This window comes from Falco peregrinus, chromosome 5 (assembly GCF_023634155.1).
Source record: "Falco peregrinus isolate bFalPer1 chromosome 5, bFalPer1.pri, whole genome shotgun sequence".
NCBI classification, from domain to species: Eukaryota; Metazoa; Chordata; class Aves; order Falconiformes; family Falconidae; genus Falco; species Falco peregrinus.
Window position 1 is genome coordinate 9416908 of NC_073725.1, and position 13129 is coordinate 9430036.

Sequence of the window (13129 nt, forward strand, 5' to 3'; positions counted from 1 at the left end):
TGTAATACTTAGCTGTAAACACAGTTTACTGAAAGTAATGCTACTACCTATGCTTTGATCAGTGCAGAGCTACTGGATTAAATCAGATCCTTCTGAATCTCCTACAATGCTTATTATAGGGCTTAAAACTAACCACAAGTGGAACAAGAAAGTGGAAACAGTACTGAATTCTGATGAAAAGAAGTAGGAAGAATGCTTGAAAGTATACAACTTGGGAACAGAAGTGTGAATTTTAATTCTCAATTAATTATATTTCTAACAATGGCAAAAAAGTAAAATACTAAAGCATGTGTAATAATAGAAAGAAATCAGTTGTTCAGAGAAATAAAACATCTTTAATTACCTGGAGTCAATTTTGTGACATAATTAAGGACACCGAGACAGGTTACAGGCACAGCTTTGCACCATAAACCTCTGCCTATCCAGACAAATCTATACCAGCAGTTACAGTTTTCTAGAGTTTTATTTAATCAAGCACTATTTACTTGCCCAGTCCTCTACAAAACACAGAAAGAGAAAATATTATGACCTACATAGTACATACTTCAAGAATCAATTCTTGAGCTTTGAAAATGCATGTTGTTTGACTGAAGTCAAATTAATTGGTCTCATGTTTAAATTTAAATACTATTAAATCTGCCACATAAAGGACTTCATTACAGAATACCTCAAAAGTACAATACACAAGATCTGAAGTCTCCAAGAAGCTAAGACTTCTTTACCTGGGAGGAGTCAAGAAGACAAATTATATATTTGAAGCCAGAAAAAAATACTTATGTTCACAGTCTTCTCTAACAGAATGTTGCCCAGAGGACTTCCATTATTAATTCCTGAGTCAAACCTAATAGCTTTGGTCAAATGATTATGACAATCCCACATGCGATTCTGAATATGTTATAATCCTTCTCAGTTTTAAAAAGGTTTTGTCTTGACTGTGGAATGAAGCTAACTATTTTCCACTTCCAGTCTTTGGATATCGCCATACCTTCCAAATACTAGGAGATGTTTTACTATTAGATCGCTGTTTTCATGCAAATTTGTATAGACTGTAATCAAAATATTGCTTACATTCTCTTTGATAAAGTAAATACTGAAACTGAATGCATCTATTTTATTAGGTCTTTCATTATTAAACCATTAAATAATTGTATCAGATCTTCCCTAAGTTTCCACTCAATTTGATGATACTATTTGGAAAAAAATAGATAATATAGCTCATTTACAGTAATAGTAGGAACAAAAATCTTTACATTCCTCCAATATTCTCAAAAAAAGGCTTTTTTACAAGGCTTTCTGGAAGCATCACTACAGCAGTGGTTCCTGTGTAGCTGATATTTAACCATGTATTCCCAAGTCATCTTCATCTCTACATGAAGTCCCTCAACTTTTCAATAAATTCTGTATTGCTCTTTCCTGAGAACAATACATTTTGTTGTATTAAAAGCATTTGATTTATTGAATCTCCAGCTGATCTCTATTGCTTGTCCAGAACCTTAGTTTTTGTGCCATTTGCAATTTGTAAAGACTTGCAGGTAAGTGATAATGTAACATTAGAATGTGGTTAAGACTCTATTCTAAAAGAATTTCAGTGGAATATTTCTAGCCAACTTGTACCTCATGATTGCTTAATTATTAGGCTTAAATCTACTTAAAATGTTCCATATTCATTCTGTATCCTTCCAGTATCTTAGACAATTTTTAACCTCTGCACATTCTAGAGCCATGCAATCACAAAGCATCAGAATGCTTATCCTTTATAAATCAAATACGTAATCTCATTAAAACAATTTTAGGTAGGAAAGTTTAACTTTCTATCAATTCATATTCATTGTCATTATATAATTGATGTCATTTACTTCAGTACTCAAGTCCCCTATCAACTCTTGCTTTATTTTTCACAAGACTGGTGTCAGACTGATAGACCTATAAATACTTGATTCATACTGTTTATATGTTGTGAATACTGACACAACATTAACTTTCTTCTAGTCCTTGGGATATTCCAGTGTCTACAATGTACAGAAAAATATAACAGTTTCTCAAGAAAGCTCTTTATCTGCTTTTTTAAAAACCTTCATATGCAACTTTTCCTATCTGTTGTCTAATTTAGTAGTTGTTTAAATACACTTAATGTTACTGTTAGCATGGAAAGCATTTAAACATCAACACGATCATTAAGTTTATACACAATTTATACACAATATTGTTTGTACACGACTAAGCTGGGTTTTTTTCCTTCTCAGATCAAATCTATCAGACACAGTTCCTTGGGTCCTGTTACTCTTAGAAGCACCTTTTCATTTCCGTTGATGAGCCTATATTTATTCATGTATCCATTTGTTTCCTATAAAAATATTCTGTAGTTCTCAACTTCTAACTTACATGAATTGTTCTAGCTCCTTTGATACTAATTCCACTATGGACATGCCATAAAATAAGAGTTTTAATACTGGGAGTTTGCTATTTGATGTATCATGGTAGACTACAGAATGCAACAAGTTGAAATAAGAAATACACAATAATTCTTCAAGATGTTTGAAACACTATATGGATTTAGAGATTAAGAGACTCTTAACATACCTATTTTGCAGTTATAGGTGTGGCGTGCCTGAACGACCTAAAAGCAAGCCATTTAGTACGTGGAAAACGGAATTAAATCTAAGCGGCACAGAGTTCAGGTGAATAAAGACCAACTGCATGCTTACTCTTCTCCTCAAACAGATATTGCAGCCACAGATATGCTTTGTCTCAAGATAAAAATGTTTGCTGGTGCTGAAGATACCTTAAATAAGCTTCAGCTTATCTTAGGTTTATTAATATGATTTACAATTGCAGTGACAGCAAACCTTAAAACAACTAGATGTTAGATTAATTTTTGTATTCTGCCATTCAGTAATTTGAAACACAATACATTTCTTATTTATTTTTTTCTTGTTTAGAGGTAAGTAAGGGAGACAATGGCAGAAACTGAGAAAGTATTAGGTCCTGCTGATATTTTAGTTTATTTTATCTTTGTTTGACTGGGACCAAATATAAAATTAATATTTGCAAAGTTGAACTCCATTAATACAGTTAGAGGAAGGTATATTTTAGCAAAGGAATGACATAGTACAGAAGAATTTCACCTATGAGACTTCTCCAGCTGAGGAAAGAAATCACTGATCTGCTAACATTACATTTCAATACATTATTGAAGGAGGTGGAATACCAAATGGAAGGCAGAATAAATACAATTGTTGCAAAATAAAATTGCTCTTAACATTCTTACAGTAGTTTTGAACAGTACTCAGTTTTGGCCTGTTTCTGAAAATGCCTACTACATGTACATAGGATAGTCTGTTTCTAGAAATAATGATTTCTGCTGTGCTGAGTTCTTGTGACATGAATGGCCAATGAAATGGACTGGGCAAAGCAGCTGAATTGTTAATACAACTGTTCCAGCTCCAGTTGTCTTTAGATCACTCTGCATGGCGTTATAAGGGCATCGGATAGTGATGGCCTCAAACAGCACAGTACATTTACTTATATTCTTTACCACACTTTCCTCGTTTCTTGGTTTAGGCATGGCACAAACATGACATGAACAACACAAGAAAATAATCTAAGCAAGCTCTAAAGCATCTTTGGAGATGAGGTCACCTTTGTCTTAGAAATGTCCCACACAAAACAAAACCAGTCCTCAATCAGGTAACAAACTACTTACTATTTCTACATTGTCTAGCCAATACGTCAGCTTGAAAAAACATGGATCACTTAAAGGAAGACATACTTACTCTGCTGTTGCCCTCAAAGCAGACCCTTCTCATTTTAAAAATTCCAGACTCTCAAAACCTGACCATCTATTTGAGAGCACTGGATCAAGAAGTTTCTGCTCCGTTCCAAATTTGTCCATAAACTGACAAAATAAACAATTATGCAACAGTAACAGGCTTCTGAATGTGATGCTTTACAATAGAAACTTGAAAGAGGGTCTAGGACTGCAATACTTCTTTGTTTTTTAAATCCCAACAGCCAGAACTGCTGAGCCTTCAGACCCATCCTACTAGCTAGTGCCAATGCCATTCCCAACACAACACCACAACACCCCATGAAGAATGACTCATTAAGCAGATACACGATACAGTGCATGATCCAGCTTTCAGAGCGATACTGATGAATAACTGATAAACAAGTAACTGATAAACAGAAGATTACTTCCAAGATTCCTAGCAGTTACAACTACAGGCACACAGTACCCAAGCTGACATCTGCCTGAGATACTATAAAAGACCCTATTTAATATTTCAATAGAAAATGCTTTTCAGACCTACGAACAATACCATTGTTAGTATTGGACTTTCATACTGATCCAATTGGCTGATACAGATGTTGTGACTGACAGCAGTTTCTATCTGCAGGATTATTCAAGCATAAAATTGCCAAGGCAATCCCAATCAAAAGCAGCTGGGTCCACAGAAAACACATGGCGTTCATATGATGAAGCTCTCAGCATACGTAGATGCAAGCAAAGAAGGATTTTATTGCACATACGTGATCAATGGAGGCACACATAAATTACTGTAATTTTTATATCGCCATTTAGCTACACTCTGAAAGAAAGAAAAAGCCCTAGTTTTACACAGAGATCAAAAGAGAAGCTATTGTCTTCCAAATTACCATTGAGCTCTAATGCAAAATTGGTACAACAGTCTGTAGAATGCTGATAACATTTTGTGCTGCAGTTAGCTACAAATTGTCTGAAGTACAGAAAAGTCAAAGCATAGATGATTTAAAGTCAAAGATGATGTAGCCCAGTTAAATTTTACTGGTTTGGGCTGAATTTTCCAAGCATATATTTAAGAAAACTGATAACTGTGAATCAGTAATCTCTAACTTCCAAGCAAATTACAGCAGAATCAGAAAATAAGAATAACTCTTTCAGACCATAATTTCCTTTAAAGATTTTTCATTTAAATAAAATTTAAAAAGGCAATGTTGAACCTTCAGAACCGAGTGATTGGGAGGTCAGCCATGAAGTCCTATAGCCAGCTCTGAAATCCATCTCTTGTTGTGTTAATCACTGAGCAATTACTCCTCATTTATTATTTCACACTTGCAACTTGGGAATGGTCCACCCAAAATACCTCAAACAAGTTAATACAAAGTAAAAATCCTTACAAATTCAAGCTTGAAGGTCATTGTTCTGTTTTGATGTGTACTAAAACATTGACTTGTAAAGGAAATCAATTTACATCCAGGATCTCACAAGCCTAAATACAGAATTAGCCTGTTAATTCTGCTGTGCCCTAAGCAATGCTGAAATGATCTGAAGAAATCACTTGCCTAAACAAATGCACACTTTATGATACAATAAAGCATATGGAAACAAAACAACAGTGAAGTTATACAAACAGACTGAACTGAATTTGTCTTAGAATAAACATCCTTAACATAATAATTACATATACAAGGGTATCCACAGCCTAAGCTGTACCAGCAAACCGCACATTGGGGTCATACAGTAAATTGTTTCTACATCCACAAGCAGATTTTGAATAGCATTAAATACTAATTTTAATTTTAAATACAGTTGACATTTGTATAAATATTAGAAACAGAATTTATTTTAGTTACAAAAGATTACAAGAAAATCTGCTCTTTATAAAAATGCTAATAAATAGGCAGTGGCACTTTTAATTAAGTGTATGTTAACGTCATAAATACAGCAGTATGTCTTCCTCAGCTTTCCTTAAGAAAGGAAAATTTAGGGTGGTTTTCATTAAGAACAAAGGATTAAACAAATAACTCAAAGAGTAAATGATAAAATAGAGTAGCTACAGCAAGCAACATCAGAAATAATCCAATAATTCTTAATATATAGAAGCCGTCACAAACCTTAAAGCCTAGCCATTACCAAAAATCTATGTTTATAAGAAAAAAAGAAAATAAGCTCAAAAGCTGAATGTGAGGGAGATAAAATGAAAGTGGAAATTAAAGGAAAGCAGAGATAAGAGGAAACTTATTTTCATTTTCAAATGGGAGTTCCTTTCCATTACAGGTTCTGGAGCTGAAGCAGGAAATGCACACATCCATCTGTGTACAGAGCTAACGTACACACAGCTTGGACTAAGTGGAAAAAGCAAGCAAGCGTGATACTGGAGGAAACAACAGTTAGTTACCCTCCTTGAGCAAAGGGCAAATATTGCAAACAAACTTGTAGAAACATATTCATATCAATATATTCAAAGAGTATTTCTTCATATTTTATATGAAACTGCTGTAGTGCTAGCCAATTATATGTTGTCCTTCTATAAAGATTCATACAATCAGGTTTTCACTTGAGCACTACATTTGCGTATTTGGTTTGCGTGGCAAGGTTTTGGTAATGAAGGTGCCACAGGACTGGCTTCTGTGAGAAGCTGCTGGAAGCTTCCCCTGTGTTCAATAGAGCCAACACTACCCAGCTCCAAGAGGGACCCACCGCTGGCCAAGGTTGAGCCTATCAGTGACGGTGGTAGCACCTCTGGGATAACACATTTAGAGCAGCAAAAAGATCAATCAATCAATCCACGCAATAAATTGCAGCTGAAGAGAGGAGTGAGACTATGTGAGAGAAACAACTGCAGACACCCAGGTCAGTGCAGAAGGAGGACAGGAGGTGCTCCAGGTGCCAAAGCAGAGATCCCCCTGCACCCCATGGTGAAGACCACGGTGAGGCAGGCTGTCCCCCTGCAGCCCATGGAGCTCCATGGTGGAGCAGATACCCACCTGAGCAGTGGAGGACCCCACAGCAGAGCAGGATGATGTGCCCAAAGGAGGCTGTGACCTGTGGGAAGCCCACGCTGGAGAAGGCTCCTGCTAGGACCTGTGGCCCCATGGGGAGAGAAGCCCAGTCTGGAGCAGCTTTGCTGCTGGGAATTGTGACCCCATGAGAGACCCACACTGCAGCAGTCTGTTCCTGAAGAACTGCAGCCTGTGGGAGGGACTCATGTTGGAGAAGTTTGTGGTGGACTGTCTCCCATGGGAGGGACCCCACACTAGAGCAGGGGAAGAGTGTGAAGAGCTCTCCCCCTGAGGAGGAAAGAGTGGCAGAGACAACCCATTCCCTCTCCCCCTGTGCTTCCCAGAGGGAGCAGGCAGAGAATTTGGGAGTAAAGTTGAGCCTGGGAAGAAGAGAGGGGTGGGGGAAAGGTGGTTTTTAGTTCTGGTTTTATTTTCTCGTTATTCTCCTCTGATTTGAGTGGTGATAAATTACACTAATTTCCCCAAGTCTGTTTTGCCCATGATGGTACTTGGTGAAGTGATCTTTCCCTGTTCTTATTTTGACCAAGGAGCTTTGTGTTATGTTTTCCCTCCCCTGTCCAGTTGAGGAGGGGAGTGATAGAGTGGCTTTGGTGGGCACCTGGTTTCCAGCCAGGGTCAAGCCACCACAGTTTGAAAAAAATTCCCTACCATTTAAAGCAGTTTTGATTCTTAAATAAAGCAGCGCATACTGACTAACAGCAAAGCGTCCCTTGACTCCTTACTAGAGAGCTTGAAGAGACACAATGTTGAAATAGGATATGTTCACTAGGACACCTATGGTTAAATGTAATATGACAAAGATGAAGTTAATATTTTAATACTAAACCATCCACACTCCAGTAGTCTACCTTTACTAGGCAATACTTTTCTTTCCATATATAAAAAATTAGCTGAGAAAGAGGCTCCCTTTTTTTAAAACAAACAAAAATATCAAGAAACTCTCTTCTTGTCAGCGGCAAATCTAAAAGCTATTCAAGAGCACAGTAAAATTTCCACTTGACAGACAGAAATAGTGTCATTTGTTACATGACCGTTCAGAATTAACTAACACAACTCAGATTTTGAACATTGAGCATCAAATTCTTACAGGGCAATTCATGCTTCAGTTAAAAAGATTCAAAACCTATGGAAAAAAAAATGGAGACATTGCCAGAAAGGACTGTTTGGTCACTGAGGCTGGAATTAGTCTCAGCTACCTTTAGGTATCAGTGTAGCAGTTCATATCTGACCTAGTCACCACAGGTGTTTTTTATACTTTTTCTTAGGTCTTCACCATTCATCTGATTTATTATACATGTTTACTTTACAATAAGATGAACTGTGCCCTAGACTTAATTAATGTGATTTTCTCTCACACCAAGAAGAGCCAGTGAAATTAGTGTCAATCTGTATGCCTATTAGCTGGTCAAAGAAATTCCACCTAGGGTCTCAATGAATATTATCTTTAATAACCTCAGCCCTTCTCTCCTTCATATATTTAATACCAAAAAAAAAGTACAGATGAACAGTCTAAGCAGTTCAGTAGATTTCATTCTGTTAAAACACTCCCTGCATTTGAAGCTGAGTCCTCTATCTCACTAACGGCATAAGACCTCCTGCATAGTCTGCAGCACAGCACCACTCCCCACCTATCTACACACCAGCCAGCTCCAGTGTAAGCTGGTATTAAGGCAACAGATCTGCATTAGCTTTTACTCCCAGTATCTGCAGACTATTGAGTCATCCCACAGAAGCACAGTTAAAGGTTGCAAGGGTGACAAAACGCACTATAGAATTATTAGAAAAAGCCCAATACATGAATACAACACAGTATGTAACAGGGTATGAAGTACACTTTAAAAGAATAAACCAACTCTCAAAATAAAAACTCCAAATTTGTTATGTATTTCAACAGAAAGACATAAAGAAACCATTTAAAATGCAAGAGAAAGAGCTTTGCACTTCAATCAGGTCCCATCAATGATTTTTTTTAATTTTAATTGCACTGAAAATACATTTTATAACACTAATAAATGTTACATAAATTCAATATGATTTGCCTGATGGTAAACCACTGCAAACATATTAAAGCAATGCGCTAGAAGAATTTGGAGATTTAGATAAGTCTTACTCCTTTCAATTTTAGTTCTTTTCTTTGTGCTTATTTTTTTCGTACAGTTTCTTAGTTCTCATTTTTACAAGAAGACAAAAAGGATAATAGAAAAAATGCTGGATGAACTACCAGGCTCAAGGGCTTGTGGTCACCAGCATGAAGTTGGAGGCCACTAACTAATGGAGTCTTCCAGGAATTGATACTCGTATCAGGGTTGGTTAAAGACCCAGATAATGGGACAGAGCACATGCTTTGGCAAGTTTGCTGATGATAAAAAACCAGGAGGAGTGCCTGGTACACCAGATGGGTGAGCCTGTCCAGGTTCCTCTGAACGGCAGCAAGGAAAATGGGGAAATGAGAATCTCTTGAAGTTCAATGAAGGGAAATGCAAAAGTCCCACAGCTGGGAAGCAATAAACTTATATGACAGTCTGGGCTGGGGGCTTACAATCTGGAAAGCAGCTTTGCTTTTGTCCTGGAGGACACCAGTTGAAACATAAGCCAGCAATGTGTATAAATACCTGATGGGGTCAGAGGCAGGGAATAAAAAAGACAGAGCCCGAGACTCTTTCAGTTGTGCACAGCAATAGGACAAGACACAACAGGAATAAACTGAAATACAAGAGATTGGACTTAAATAGAAGAAAAACTTCTTCATTCTTCTTTACTCTGAGGGTGGCCAAGCACTAGAATAGGTTGCCCAGTAAAAGTTGTGAAGATATTCAAAACTCAACTGAAAGATGCTGAAACTCCTGCTCTAGCTGACTCTGCCCTGACCTGTAGGGGTGGCCCTGTCATCTCCAGATGTCCCTTTTGAGGTCCCTTCACAGAACCTCAAACATTCTGTGATCCTGTGGTATTTGTGGCTGTCAAACTCCAACACATCTTCCTGAACCTTTCCATTTCATGCCATCTTCCTTTCTTCCTCCCTCAAAGTTTACCCTGACTTACCACATCATTTCCAATTTCTTTCTCCATCCTGCCCTCCTTTTTCATTCCAAGACATTGCCAGACTGACTACTCACTCCCACTCCGCCTGCTCACCATTTCAGAATTATCCCGGCTTGACCGAAATTGTTATTTCAAGAGCAAGTTTCATCTGCTGACCAGAATTATCCTACCACTTTTTAGATAAAAAGATAAGGGGTGGTGGTGGTGGTGGTGCTGTAAGACTGGAAAGGGATAGCATAACTAAAATATTCCAACAGTGAAGAATTTTAGTATGTGTAGTGAAAGAAAAATAAAACCTACGCTTTCTTCCATGCTATCACCCACACATATGCTCAGTACCTGAAAAAAACCCACCTTTTCTTCTAATCCATCCTTCAGTGTTTTAATTTCCTGTGATACCTTTAACACTTGAATATGTTTATGCTACTGCTCTTTTAAAACACCTGCCTATTACATTAATAATGTCTATCTCCCTAAGTCATCTCTCATCATGTGTGTAGACTGTAAGCTCCTTAGGACAGGTGACGTATTTTGTTCTCTGACAGCACAGGGGTCTCTTAGCTGTTAAGACTGTACTAATGATAGATGATCTTGTCTGTGCCTTGGCCCAGATACACACTTTTTCTGTTCACATTTTTATCTGTTTTTGAGAGCTGTTTGTTGCATCTAAGTACATAGGATTTAAGACATTTATAACATTCAGAAGCAACATTAAAGACTATGCCATAGTGATGGCTCCCAATGGCATGTCCCCACCCCAGAAACGTCTATTGCTTCTTCTCTATCGATAGAAAATGATCTAACTCATGCTGAACTCATAAATAAGTAAAAATAGCAAATCCTCAAGACCTAATTTGTGGTAATGTGGTCATGGAGAGTCCTTTTTAACTTCAAATAGCTTTGGAAAAGATCAATATTTAGACATATGCAACAACTATAGGGATATAATTTTACATGGATATAATCTTGGACACTCACTCTAGATTCAAAAAACCCAAGTGCAGGAAAATGACTCTACTGGACAGGACATACAGTTAGGATGATAGAACACAGTCTAACTAAATATATTCTAAAAGGTGTTCCCAAAGTATCTGTTCTTATAGCCACGGTGAAAGTATGAAGCACCTTTATGAAGAAAATATACCTTGGCAGAAAGGAGGGGCAATTTGTAAAGCTGTCAAGGACATTTAACAATTTTATGTCAGGCAATATGTATGCATATGTTAACATATGGGGAAAAGAGGATTTTTTTATTGTCACCCATGAACTGGAGGAATCAACAAATACTGAAATCTGGCTCATATACTGCCATAAAGTGGGCTTGTCTTTGGAATGGTCACTTTCTGGTTTTCTGTCTGGAGTGACTAAAGGATTCACATAATAAATGGTAAATACAGATCAAACAAGGCTGTCAAGTAATAGAACTGGTAACAAAGTTCCCACTTGTTGATAATGGCATTGCCCATTACGTGGCTGCCAGCATAACTCTTCATGAAATTTCTTCATTCCCTCAAAGATTTCTCAAGTTCAAGCCTAATAATAATGGTTTGTTTAAAGGGGTAAAAAAAAGTAGACACTTTCACAAAATGAGCAAAATGACCCTGTATTTTATGTTTTCTCCTTAACACATAGTTTAACCACCAGGAATCCTTTATGAAATGTTTTAGGGAGTTTGCGTACATTGTGGGTTGCACAGTCTCCATTATTTATTGCAATAACACATGCTGGCACCACGTCTAATAAAACAGTTCCCGAATAAGCAACAGAACAAATTGTTGCTTTAGATCTGGAATCAGTTTGTATACTGTGTGGTCTTTTTCATAATCTTCACTGCATAGCACTGCAGATTTCCTGATGACATTTTGTTTACTGGAGCTGCTAACAGTACACAGGACCAGCGAACTGAAGTCCTGACCAATGTGCTGTGACTGACATGTAATTCACCATTTACCCGTTGTTGTACATGATATATTGGAGGTAATATGAACATGACCCTATCCTCAGTGTATTTGGGATCAACCATTAATCTTCAGCAGAGAGCTTTAAAATACTGTAGAAAAAGTTTTTGTTCCAAATGATCACAAGTGCAGGGGCTTAGTAACAGAACTTATTTCTAGTTATGAAAGATTAATGAATGAATTATATTCGTTAGTACAACCATTTCCTCAGAACTGCATGTTACTATCAGAATATTTGACTTTTACAGCAGTCCTTTACAAATGTGCAAATTCACACAATGCAGTATATTCTGATGTTATCATGACTTTCAGAAATCATTTTGCCCTCAAAAGTTCCATCAAGTAAATATAAGACACAGAACAACTGGAAAGGAAAGAAAACGCAATTTATGAAATTTTTAATTTGTCAAGTTTAACAGAGAATTTCACCCTTTTGGCTACCCAAAATTTTCTTTTCTTCTTCTCCCCCCCCCAACTATGCATACATTCTCGATTCTACAAAGGGTAGTTTACAACAAGGATGCTATTCTACTGCCAGTTACATCAATGCTGACCTGTAATAGCTGTATTTGAATAGAACTGGCGGCCTTTCTTTGAATGCCATTAGTTGAATAGGGCTTGAATAGGGCTTTTGACAGCGGTTGAATATGGTGCTCAGGATTTTGTGAAATTGTCAGATTTTGGGCTGTTCATCAATTAACATCATTATGTGTCTTTTAGAATGCCATTAAGGTCAGTACTTCCAATATACAATACATGTATATACATATATGTATACACACATTCTGTGAAACTAATTCAGAAAGTCACAAACAATGTGTAAACCTGAGGAAACTCCAGCACAGGGCATTGCTTTTGTGTGCAACTAGATTTCTGATGCTTTCTTACTTATGCCGATATAAAAACTGATTTGTACTACTGACCTTGGATACAAGACAGTTCATATATCTTGTCAGGTATCTAACTCAAAGCCTGACGGAAAGACTCCAACTGGTTTTAAAGCACCTTGGAAAATCCTTCAAACTTACACAGCATAAGATAAAGCTTTTGAATAATACATTTTAAAGCTTTAAAATATCTCTTTTTACTTCAGTTATTTTCTCCAACCACTAGATCATATTTTCTAAACAATAAATCATTTTTTCCATACATCGTCCCCCTTTCTGTTCTGAACATGCCAACAGGTAACAGCAGGAGAAACTTTTAAACCTATCTGTATGTTTAGAAACACATATATTTTCATAAATAACTTCTGGCATTGCGCCTATTCTCTCAAGCTTCATTTCTTTCATTATAGAAACAAAAGTATTCAGAGTACTTTCTTGGGGTTTTTTTCTTGGGGGGGG

The 13129-nt window shown here is 37.0% G+C and overlaps 1 protein-coding gene across 2 annotated transcripts in view; it reads right to left on the bottom strand.

Annotated features, from left to right (window-relative positions):
* Window positions 1-13129, bottom strand: part of ZNF385D (zinc finger protein 385D) — a 436566-nt gene that overhangs the window by 50837 nt on the left and 372600 nt on the right. The window lies entirely within an intron of this gene.